The sequence below is a fragment of the Pogoniulus pusillus genome, chromosome Z (assembly GCF_015220805.1).
Source record: "Pogoniulus pusillus isolate bPogPus1 chromosome Z, bPogPus1.pri, whole genome shotgun sequence".
In the NCBI taxonomy this organism is placed as follows: domain Eukaryota; kingdom Metazoa; phylum Chordata; class Aves; order Piciformes; family Lybiidae; genus Pogoniulus; species Pogoniulus pusillus.
In genome coordinates, this window is record NC_087309.1 from 76,310,403 (window position 1) to 76,323,326 (window position 12,924).

Below are 12,924 nucleotides of genomic sequence, written 5' to 3' on the forward strand. Positions count from 1 at the left end.
CCCAGGCAACCATCAATAGAACAAGGGGACACAGTCTCAATTTGTGCCAGGGGAAGTATAGGCTGGATGTTAGGAGGAAGTTCTTGCCAGAGAGAGTGATTGGCATTGGAATGGGCTGCCCAGGGAGGTAGTGGAATCACCGTCCCTGGAGGTGTTCAAGAAGAGACTGGATGAGGCACTTAGTGCCATGGTCTAGTTGACTGCATGGAGCTGGGGGATAGGTTGGACTGGATGATCTTGGAGGTCTCTTCCAACCTGGTTGATTCTATGATTATATGAACCTTGATTCAAATTCTATCTCTGCCATTGTTTTTTGTGCAGGTCTGGGTGAGTAATTTGAAATCTTAAGTTTGAAAATTAAGGTCTGTCTCATAGCCAGAGAAATAGCATAGAGCTGGTGTATAGTGCATTTTGGGAGTCACTTTTCACTTTTGTATGTGTATATCTATGTATAGATATACACATATATATTTGCCTTGGCTCCCTCTTGACCCACACACTCATACTGCATACCAGCACACCACGTGGCAGCCACGAGGCAGAGACACCATCACATTGCTCGGGTTGTATCCATCCCTTTTTTGTATTTTGCTGTTTTCCCTTCCTTATCCTTTGTAAACTCCCCTACCTCCAATACCTTTTCTAAGTTATTGTTAAACTTTTCCTTTTTAACTTCCAAATCGAGTGAGATTGATTTATTGGGGTGTGCTTATCTCTTTTCTCTCTCCCTGTCTTTGGGAAAAGGAGGGGGAAGAGGGGAGGGCACTCTATAAATTCTATAAATTGTCATTGGGTCTATTAAATTTATTAGAGTCTCTGGGAACCTGCATTTGAACCCAAGACACAGCATTAGTGGGATTATTTGCCTGTCCTCCTGGGATGCCTGCCAACCCTGACATGTTATCATTGTTGCTAGGATCATTCTGATTTTGGGTACCTGCCTGTGCTCCTGGGACTCCTGCCAAACTCTGCGGATTGTTATTGTTTACATTCCCTGTGGGAACATTGGCCGTGTTCCCAGAAACTGGAGAAGGAGGGGCAGAGGCTGGCAGGGGGGAAGCAGATAACTGTGTTCCCTTGTTTTGCTGTGAAAGAGACTGCTTTTGAGACACAGAATTTTTCCTAGTTCTTACAGAAGCTGGTTTTGAATTTTTCACAAATAATGCCAAAATTAATATGAATATTAAAATCATAAGAGCCATGATAATGCACAGCAATCCCACCACGATTTCTTTTCTGTAAAAATCCTTGCAGGGATCTGGCATTTCAGTCTGGTGCTGGATGACCCTCATGAGAGCAGTAGATAAAGCAGAATTCCAATTGATTGTCACATTATTGATAAGTGCTCCTGTAATATTACTGGTAAGGTTTTCAGAGACATTAAAACCAGCATAACCAAGGATAAAATCACCCCAGCTCCAGAAAATGCTTGAAACTTTGGCTTTAGCCTTCTTATAAGCTAAATCAATAAAATAAGCAACAATTTGAGCCTTTATCCAACTAAATGCCAAGAAAACAAAACCAGACCAGAGTAACGCCCCACACAAGTGCAATAGCTGCCTTATTAGCTCCATTTTTAATTCCCAGAGCCAATTAACAGTCACTAAAAAAATTTAGCCCCACGTTGTGAAAGCCAATTAAAAATGTGATGGTTTGGGCTCTTACCCGCCCCCCCACACTTCCTGCCCTTGCTTCCCCCGTCAGCAGAAGGGTGGGGCAAGCCAGGACACATTTTAGGCCTATTGGCCTTCCACGACAAGCTCTCACAAGTCACATCTGATAAGAAAAGAGGAAATGGCATCAAGTCATACTAGGGGAGGTTTTAGTTAGATGTTAAGAGAAACTTCTATATCAAAAAGGTTATCAAAGACTTGGAACAGGCTGTCCAGGTGAAGAAAAACATGGCTGGGCTACACCAGGGCATGCAGCATCTCCCTTTATTACAGCCAGAGCTACTTTTATACCATCCTATGGACAGCATTAAAATAATACAAATTATGTACAACCATGTTTTGAATGGACTCCTCTCCTTTCATCTTATTTTTCCTGAACCATCTGGCTCTTTATCCTAGCTCCCACTTCTCTCTCATGGGTGAGGTGTCTTGTAACTCCTGGGAATCAACACTGTTCACTCTCTACACAGCTCATTATTTTTCTTTCTTACATTTCTCTTTCTTGTGTTCCCACATCCAGGGAAGTGGTAGAATTTCTACCCCTGCATGTATTTAAAAGCTGTCTAGATATGGTGTTCAAGGATAAGGTGTAGCAGTGGCACTTTAGATAGAGCTAGATAATGGTTGGACTTGCTGATCTTAAAGGTCATTTCCAGCCATACTGATTCTGTGATTCTGTTCCATCTTTCCCTTGGAAGATTAGATGATTTCATGCAGACAGACACAGAGGTGTAATAGTAGTGCCACTACTACTATCACTGAATTTGTATAGAAAAAAACTGGCAAAAGACTATTCAAAGCAACAGAGATGAGTAGATCATGGGTGGCACAAAAATGTGATCTTGTTGCTGTATCTTAGAAGAGGAAGCTACCCAGCAATTGAAACACAACTGTGTGTAGGGGCTCTGCTACCTTTTGCCTGATTCTGGCATCCTAGGACTAACTTCTGAAGTCAGTTCATACTCATTTGCACAGCCATGGACTGTCTTAGGTCCCATAATAAACTGCACATAAGCCCCTTTCATAAGCTAGCTGCCTTGCAGCACAGAAAAACACAGCTGCCATGAAATGGTCTAGGAGCTCATCAAATCTGCATGCCATCTACTGCACTACCCTGAATAACTCTTTGTGGCCACCACTTATAGAAGTGCAGCCAGAGCTGGCTCTGATCCAACATTCAGCAGCTCTAAAAATAATGCATTTAAAATAATATACTCAAAGCAAGATTGTGACAGCCCACTGGAGCATAGCTCAGCACAGGCTGTCTCTCTTGGTGCCTGAGGAGCAGTGAGAACTAACTGCATTGATCATTTCTCTTCCTTGATTACATGAACATGATTTTTAGAGCCTGGGAGCAGCTGCAAGCAATTACAGACCTGAAAATGAACCTGTTTCTGCCCCAGAATACTCCAGGACATTGGGAGAGTATAAACATGTTCTCACTTTTTTTTTTCCCCCTCATGGCTGCTTGTCAGTCCTCCAGTTCTGCAGACCTACTGTTGGTCATGATCTGTGTGCCACTAAGCCAACTAATATTCGTCTCCCATATGACAAAGAAGGAACCTCTCAAAATATATCCTTGTACCAAAACAACTTCAGCAGGAAAAATAAATACCCCCAAACATTAAAAAAAAGGGATTTCCTAACTAAGCCCATAGTATTTTCCTCTGTTTGCATTCTGAGTGATTGCCATTTCAGGTGGAAAAGAGAATCCAGGTTGCCTTGAGGTGTCTCCAGTTCCTCCTTCTCTATACAATGAAGCATGCTTCCATGAAGCAAATGGAAGAAGAGCCTAGCAGCTATCCTTCTGTGAATTTCAGTGTATGGGTTGTGATCTCTGCACTTCTCTAAGTCTTGCCGTGTTTCAGGCTGTCTGGATGCAAACCACCTTGTGAGGGCGTGATTGCATCAAGACTAAGGAACGTCTCAACAAAGATAAGCTCATCTCTGCCCACCCAGACAGCAGCTGCCCTGAGGTGGGGGAGGGAGGGGGATGGAGGTAGGGTGGAAAAACCCTCTGGAATATGCAACAGAAGTAAGCACATCCTGGCTCTATAAGCCCAGGAGGTGTGGTGAACAGGTGGGAGGTGAAGTAGGGTCACTCTGGCACATGACCCCTGCAAGAACAAAACCTCTTGGAGGTAAAACCTGGACACACATGCATAATAATGTAACTTAGGTGAGGGGCCAGAGGTAGTTGTGACAAAAAAAAACCAAACAAAAACAAAGAAACAAAAAACAAACAACTGTATGAAAACTCCAAGTGATGCCTGCTCGAGGAGAACACCACTGAAAAATACATGCTGGAGGCTGGTCAGAGAAGGGAAAAAATATCATGGAATCCACTCAGACCCCTCCATCTGCTCTCCTCTGGCCGACAACACAAACTGAGAAAGGACTTGGACCCTCTCCCTCCTTTCCTCCAAGCTGAAGTGACTCAGCAGCACGCTCCTCGGACCTCCTCTGGCCGAAGACAGAAAAGCATCCTGAGGGTGATTATATAATTCCTTTCCTGTTCTCCCTCCCCTCCTCCTCCTCCTCCCTCTTCTCCTCCTCCTCCTCCCCCTCCCCCTCCCCTCTCCTCCTCCTCTCCCTTTTCTCCCTTCCTCTGTTTCATTTACCTTATCCTTTAATAAATAGCTTTGCTTTTGGTATTTGGCCTCGTTTCTGCCTTAATTTCACACACACATGAATGTTTTTTTAAAATTAAGTCTCTTTCCCAACTTCCAGACACAGGCTCTAGCATGGTTTTCAAAAACCTGCAGCCTCTTACTCTATGTCCTCCAGAGAAGAGACCAAGAGACCACAAATAGGACTTGCACCTGTGTTACGCAGAATTTATAGCTGTTAGTTGTGACAATCATTTATGCATGTGGCTGCTTGCTCAACCATGTGCAGGGCCTTCTGCAATAAAGAGAAGCATGTGTGTTATGTCTGCCATGAAGCAGCCTGTGTTTTGCAAGGCAGAATAACAGAGACTAAACACCATAGGTTTTCAGTATTATTTCCAGCTGTGATAGTTTGTGTGACTCTGGGACAGCAGATTCTGTATTTAAGTCTCCATGCATGTGTTTGTCCCTTACAGTGGCTGTAACGCTTTTTAGCTAGGGAGGTCAGTAGCTGTCCAGTGTGCATGTGTGCCATGTGTATAACACAATGGAACTGTTAAGCTACCACATCATACAAAACAAAACAAGCACATTGACAAGCTAAAACTAACCAGATGGGAGCGCTTACTTGTACGCTGAGAAAACAACAAGAAGAAAAAGATATTACCTTGCAAATGGTTTTGAAACTCTCTCTTATGCTCACAGTTTGAGTTACCAAGAACCTGTTTCTGATAACCTGGGGACGGCCAGTGAAATCTACACTGGGATTTCTAAGCAAGTGCATGTGTGCAGAACACTGTCACTGTCAGGCATTACTTAAAAAACAGTCACACAAACTAGCAAACAGTAGGAACATGTCAAAACAACTTATTGCATATTGTAACTTGTTAGATACTACAGTACTTCTGCACAAGACAGATAGTTCCTCCACTGGATAACAGAGGAAAACTTCTGCTGCATCACACCACTACTGCACGTTACTCTTAAAATAGAATGATGAAGTAAGACCTCAGTGAGGACTGTGAAGTTTTGATGCATATGGACCACTTCTTTCCAATGTTAGAAATGCCCTTGGTTCTTTGAGTTTTATACAGAATTCACAAAAGGTCTTATTGTTCTGTTCCCCTTGTGGTGTAGTTGTATGATGAAGCTGTGCTTTAGATGTGAGAAAGAACAACTGACTGGGACACAGCCATTCCCAAATAGACAAGCTGTTAGAGTGCTGATCACTGAGGAGAGAAAACTGACCTGTTAGGTCTGAAACAGAGGCAGCCTAAAGAGACAAAAAAAAAAACACCCCTATTTTGTTTTATGTATTCTTTTTGTTGCATGAGAACTCACACCATGTTTGCAATCCTGAAATGTCAGAGAGAAAACTTGGATAGAGCAACTGAGGGGGAAAGAGGTTTAGGATTACCTTTAATGATATAACTTCTAATAATCTTGCTGCATGACAGAATTAAAGACAGATGTTAGATAGTGTCTTTCCCTGCAGTGCACAGGTAGAGTGCAGTGAGCCAGCTCCAGCACCTCTGTGGATAAAGCACTTCAGAATTAAGCATCTAACATCACTACCATCACTGAAAGTTGGACTCATATCTTTTAATAAAGGCAACAACAGATAATGAGTAATAGCTCAAGTAAGGCCAAAAAGGGCACAGCGGGTAGCAAAAGCTAGAAAAATAAATGGGACTCTACTTCTCCCTCATAGCTCTCAGTTACTCAGTTTCAGAAATTATGTTAGAATAATTAGTATTATTAGTAAATTAGCATTTATTATTAGTATTTATTAGTAAAAAAGTACTGCATCAATAAAAACACTGGTAGAAAACGCAGGCCAGAGCGCCTTCAATTTCATTTGCTTTCCCTTCACAAACTTCTCCAAACACTTATGTGATTTTACTTGTTTTAGCTTGTCCATTAATTTTAAGCATCATAAATGAAAGCACCCTAAGCTAACTTCCTATAAATTATGCATTTTTTTGTTTGTAATAGGAAATCTATCCTTCTTGCAAATTGAACAGTGAACATTTGTGGTAGTGATACAACTGAAATACAAGCAATTTTATAAGCACTCATTCTAAGATCTACAGAAACTTTAATGTGTTACATATTTGGCTTCAGTGGTATGAGTTCATTTGCATAGAGATAAGATTGACATGTTGAGTGTGTTTTTATATGCAGAAGAATCATAGTTATAACGTCATTTTTATCATTCTGTAGGTTACTACAAGGGAAAGACTCTTCAGTGTCACACCACCATCAGTCATGTGAGAGTCTCCAGGAGCTAAGGCATAAATTTGCCTTTGGGCAGTATTAAAACACCTCCTTTATGTATAGGAATAGCTTTTACAGCAAATTTGTATCACGCTCCTTCAACCAGAACCCTTTTGCATGCTGTTTCTGAGGAGCAGTGCTTTCTCCCAGCAGTGTATGTCTGGATAATCAACCCCCATGTCCTTTTAAACTAAAATTCTGACGGAAAGACAGCTATTATCAGAAAATAGCCAGGATGCTCACTGAAGAGTTAGTTATTTTTGTTATGTTAGGAAAAATCCATTTCATGCTTTATGATCCTAATCGAAAGTTCTGTGAAGCCTGGAGATTTTCATTAACTTGGTTAGATCACTTAAAGTAAACACCACTACCAACAAAACAACCCAAAGTAGTACTTCTCAACCTATTTACCGGCTTCCAGATGGGAATACAATCAAAGTTGAGCAGAACAGAACCCAGCTGAGGTTTTCACTTGGCTCTTTCCCACACCCCTTATGCATCTGAAAAGAACATTTTACAATTGCAGAGTAAATCTGGAATCCTTACGTGGCTCTCACACAGTGGGGTTCCTGAAAGAATGACTAGTGGTGGGTAGCTAAAGCAGCTTTTCTATTCTCTCCTCAAGTATCTTCACCATCCTTCTGGTGCAGCAGGACTGCACCCATGCTTAAATCTCACCCCCAAAGAAATCACTGCTTTCTTAATTGCTAACAGTCACATGTGCCTTCAGGGAATGACTTACTGTTGTGGAGGCAGGGAATTAATGCGGCCGAGCCAGGGATTTTATATAGAGTTATTTTATTTTCCTGAAAAGCCACCCCCAAAACTATATACAGAAATTAATTTAGTTCTAATTAGCAGATTCAGTTTCGATTGAGAAGATCTACAGGATACCATAGGTAATTTGACTATTTTGGAAATCAGAAGTTGGAAAAGGCTTTAGCTATTAAATTATAGCCTTTCCACTTAATAATAAAGCTGAGCCAGTTACTCACAGGTGAGCCAGGCTGGTTGGAAGAAGGGCGGTCCAGCTGCTTGTCCTCTTGGGTTCTCTTTCAGAAGCCACTGGAGGGGGTGCTAATGGTGGGAAGCCTCCTTCGGAGTAGAGCGCCAGGGGCTCCTTCTGCAGAATCTATCCAGGCGAGGGGAGAACTCTCAGGCAGGCAGGAATGCTCAGGCAGGGGCAAACTCTCAGGCGGGAGCCCCAAGGCAGGAGGTCCCCCAGTATTTATACCCTTCCTAGACAGAGAGCAGAGTTACACTGCCTAGGCGCGAAGACCACAGCCAATCCCAGCCCGCTCCCAGCGCGGGCACTGCACGGGCACCCCTCGCTCCGGAAGGGCCTCTTGCTCCCCCACTTCACGCCTGCAGGGCTGGAGGGGGGGGAACAGGTCTTTTCGGCCTTTTCCTCATCCATTCAAAACACAGAGGGAGAGGGATTTAGGGGTATACAGGACTCCAGGACACTTACTTGCATGAAGAAGATTGAAAAAGAGCACAGTTGCCAGGTAGCTACCAGCAGCAGAGACCCCTGAGAAAAGAGTGTTTGTGGGTGTTATGGGCACCTGGAAGGAACTGAGTCTTTTTGGCGAGACAACACTACTGGTTAGCAATGACAGCCAGGTGAGCCAAATATGTTGCTAACTCTTGGAGATAGGGTTGGTCTGGCAGACAGATCTTTTCATAATCAGGGCTGAAAGAACCCTGTCATAGACCCGAAGAACTGATGTCAAGGAGATCTGAGGTAAAGGAGAATGGAGGAGGAAGGAATGCAAGTGGAAATTCATCCCTGAAACAAGTCAAATGTAGAGATTGTTCCCTGGGCATTTGGAAGCAAAGAGTGCTTCATGACCGGCAAGAACAGACTGAGAAAAAAAAGTGATTAAAAACCCTGAAGATTTAGAAAGACCGTAAAAGACAGTGGAGGAATATTTAGAGAGGTAGAGTCTTGCAGAAATAAGGAGAGAGAGAAATAAAAGGGTGAGAGAGGAGAAAGGACAGGTTTGAATTCCTTAACCCGGGCAGGTGTCATAGGTTGGGAACCATAGAGTTAAAAATCCTCCAGGGGCTAGAGGAGTCAAGGCTGGACACAGGAAAATGTAAAATTGTTATTCAGTCCCCAAATTATGCTTTTTATAAGCTGGCAGCAAGGCTGGCTCATTCTCCTTCCCTTGCCCTCCTGCCTGCTGTCTCTGGTGGGAGCTACTTGTCTAGGCAAACATGTAGGGAGTGGGCCTGGTCATAGCTGCAGAGGCCTTGTTTGGGTCTATGGGCAGCAGAGGCACTGGCCAGGGGAAGAAAAGGAGCATTGGGGATTGTAGATTAGTTTCGGGTTGGGGGAAGGTTTAAGTGGGTTGCTATGCATCCTGTGTATGCTCTGAAAAAACATGTCAGCAAGGCACAACCTCATTAGTTAAATGGTTGACCTAGAACATGCCTGCTTCCAGGATCACAGCTGGCTGACCTGACAGCAGTTAACTGAGCCAAACTCTCTAGAGTGGGAATTGTATTGAATAGGGAGTGATGCACTACTTGTCATGTAAAAAATAAGATGAAGAACTGCATGTATGATGTCTGAAGACTAAAGTTCATAGAATCATAGAATCATAGAAGCAACCAGGTTGGAAGAGACCTCCAAGATCATCCAGTCCAACCTATCACCCAGCCCTATCCAGTCAACGAGACCGTGGCACTAAGTGCTCCATGCAGTCTTTTCTTGAACACCTCCAGGGACAGTGACTCCACCACCTCCCTGGACAGCCCATTCCAATGGAAAATCACTCTCTCTGGCAAGAACTTCCTCCTGACATCCAGCCTGTACTTCCCCCAGCACAACTTGAGACTGTGTCCCCTTGTTCTATTGCTGGTTGCCTGGGAGAAGAGACCACCCCCCACCTGGCTACAATGCCCCATCAGGTAGTTGTAGACAGCAATGAGGTCACCCCTGAGCCTCCTCTTCTCCAGGCTAAACAGCCCCAGCTCCCTCAGCCTCTCCTCATAGGGTTTGTGTTCCAGGCCCCTCATCAGCTCTGTCGCCCTTCTCTGGACACGTTCCACGAGTGCTCAGCATCTGAGGAACAGTGAAACATCTGGGGGAAAGAGTCATTGTAGGAGCATGAGGAGGCCATGCTCCAGGCTCAAATCCAAGACACTACTACATTCTGAAGAACAATTAAAAATAATTATAACTTTTTAGTTGCATACAGCACTTACCCAGAGTTTTGTTTGCTTTCTCTGCCGAGGGGCAGTCATTCATATTCCAATGCATGATGCGGAAGAGGATATGCAGGATAAGTAGAAAATTGTTTAATCCTTAGAAGTCAAAGGGAGGACATGGTGTGTCTTTCATAGAATCATAGAATCAACCAGGTTGGAAGAGACCTCCAAGATCATCCAGTCCAACCTAGCACCCAGCCCTATCCAGTCAACTAGACCATGGCACCAAGTGCCTCATCCAGCCTTTTCTTGAACACCTCCAGGGATGGTGACTCCATCACCTCCCTGGGCAGCCCATTCCAATGGGAAATCACTCTCTCTGTGAAGAACTTCTTCCTAATATCCAGCCTATACCTACCCTGGCACAACTTGAGACTGTGTCCCCTTGTTCTATTGATGGTTACCTGGGAGAAGAGGCCACTCCCCACCTGGCTACAATGCCCCGTCAGGTAGTTGTAGACAGCAATGAGGTCACCCCTGAGCCTCCTCTTCTCCAGGCTAAACAGGCCCAGCTCCCTCAACCTCTCCTCATAGGATTTGTGCTCCAGGCCCCTCACCAGCTTTGTTGCTCCCTCTAGTATCTTGAAAGGTCTGCAATTTGCTTTGCTGAAAAAACTTTGGAGTGACTCTTTCCTCTCCACAGTGCCTTTATACTACTTCCACTGTGGTCCTCTCAGATTGTGGAGGATCACACATGACATTTCTAGTGGTGGCATCAAAATATGTGTTATGTTGAGGCATATGTAATGTAACTATTTCTCTGAAGTGGGAGGACACTCTAACAAGGAAAGAGACTGACATTTGCATGCTATGAATTCAAGCTGATGTTCAGAATCCAGCTCTTTCACTGAAGTATTGTGCTAGTTTAAAGCAGGGTAGAATGTTTTGGTGAGAAGAACTAGATCATAGGCTGTGAAAGAGAAACAATGGTGATGTCTGCTCCCCTCAGAGTCTCGCTAGGGAGTTTGGGAAGAGGAAAGGAAAACATTAGATAACACTCTCACCATTTTTTTTTACTCACTCTGCTTTGGGCTTCTGACTGAGCTGCATCTCCCTAACCTCACCTTCCACTCACCTTTGCTTCTTAACCTCTTGGCCGAACCTCCATTCTTTCTCAGGACTGGGGTAAGGTTGAGAGGGGCATGGGGAAGGTGCAGGGGTGGTTGAGAGCCCCTCCTGGGGACTCAGGTTTCTGGGAGGGGAGTTGTGCTTCTGTATTACCTTTTACCTTGTATATTTCTGTATTTAACTGTATATACTGTAAATATCTGATTGTATATTGTGCTAGCTGTAAATAAATAGCTTCATTTATATTCCCAGAGCTGGCTGAGACTAGTCTGGGTGACTTCTAAAGTGTGGGGGGTGGGGAACACCCAAACCATCACAAGTAGGCACAACAGTAAGCACCTAGGTGGCTTGTTATTGTTGTTTTCCAGAAAAAAAATATAGGCCTAGGCCTGCATCCATTGAGACAGAGATTTTTACTGATTGCAATGTCAAGAGGAAAAATAGTTTGCATCACCATCTCAGTTTGGCACTCACATTGCCACTCTCAGTCACTATTCCAAAAAATGACTGTGCATCAACACCTAACAACTCCACACTTTCACAGATGCAGGTTACTGGCAAACAGAGAAGACAAGTTTCTACTGGTGATGCCTATGCTGCATCTGCTATTTGAAGTAAAAAGCAGTTTATTTCAGCTTCTTTCATTCTTCTCACATTAAAATACTTACCTGGCAGGGGAGACACCATGATCAGGCAGGTGGTTTTCCCAGGGCGAGGCTCAGCCTTTGCACTCCGGGTGTGCTGACCTCTGCGATTTCCCCAAATGTGGGAAACTCGACTGCATAATTTGTGGTAGTGGGGGACTGTGTTCACACTCTCCCCTGATTTTTTTTGATGTTGAGGTGCTGGAAGGTGTCCAGAGAAGGGTGACAAAGCTGGTGAAAGGCATGGAACACAAATCCTATGAGGAGAGGCTGAGGGAGCTGGGGTTGTTTAGCCTAGAGGAGGCTCAGGAGTGACCTCATTGCTGTCTACAACTACCTGAAGGGAGGTTGCATCCAGGTGGGGGTTGGTCTCTTCTCCCAGGCAACCAGCATTGGAACAAGGGGACACAGTCTCAAGTTGTGCCGGGGGAAGTATAGGCTGGATGTGAGGAGGAAGTTCTTGACAGAGAGAGTGATTTGCCATTGGAATGGGCTGTCCAGGGAGGTGGTGGAGTCACCATCCATGGAGGTGTTCAAGAAAAGACTGGATGAGGCACTTAGTGCCATGGTCTAGTGGATTGGCTAGGACTGGGGGGATAGGTTGGACTGGCTGAGCTTGGAGGTCTCTTCCAACCTGGTTGATTCTATGATTCTATGATTTTATGATTCTGTGAAAGCCTCCTTGGACACCTAGGCATGGATTTTGTTGCTGATGGCTTCTGAGGAACATCTTGGAAGAGACAGTATAAGAACCAGTTGAAACTATCTGCCTAAGCAGGCTGTCAGCTTCTTGAGGGAAGTGGATGTTATGGCAGTCTTCAGGTGCAGACTCTTCTATGCTGTAGTGGAAAGCATACAGCCTCCACCAAAATGTTCAAATCTGAAAGCTATAAAAAATCTAATTTTCCCCAAGTTATGCAGGAAGGCCACTCAGAACCATTAACTGGTGGTGTTCACAGATGTGTGTGTACACACAGGAACACACACAGAGTAATCTATGATAGAAACTATAGAGAACCCTGAAGTAATTTGATGTCCTGAAGATGGGGAGGAGCATACAAATACAGCAAGTGTTGCTTTGGGGCAGATTCTCCCCGCTTTGATGTAGGATCAAGATACTCTGCTGTAGCCTTTATTTGTGACACATTTACAGTTCTGGAGCCCCCAACACAAGAGGAAGCTGTTGGAGCGAGTCCAGAGGGACAAGAAGATGATCAGAGGGCTGGAGCAGCTCTGCTATGAGGACAGGCTATGAGAGTTGGGAGTCTTCAGTCTGGAGAAGAGAAGGATTCAAAGAGACCTTATAATGGCCTTCCAGTATCTGAAGGGGGCCTACAGGAAGGCTGGGGAGGGACTATTTACAGGGTCTTGTAATGACAGGATGAGGAGTAATGGTTTTAAACTGGAAGAGGGGAGATTCAGACTAGATGTTAGGAG

General features: G+C 44.3%; 1 non-coding gene across 1 annotated transcript; it reads left to right on the top strand.

The window, feature by feature from the left end:
* The first annotated feature begins 11,503 nt into the window (after positions 1-11,503).
* Positions 11,504-11,667, top strand: LOC135173743 (U1 spliceosomal RNA). The gene has a single exon (XR_010301413.1). It is a non-coding gene; the product is annotated as a U1 spliceosomal RNA (small nuclear RNA).
* Positions 11,668-12,924: the final 1,257 nt, after the last annotated feature.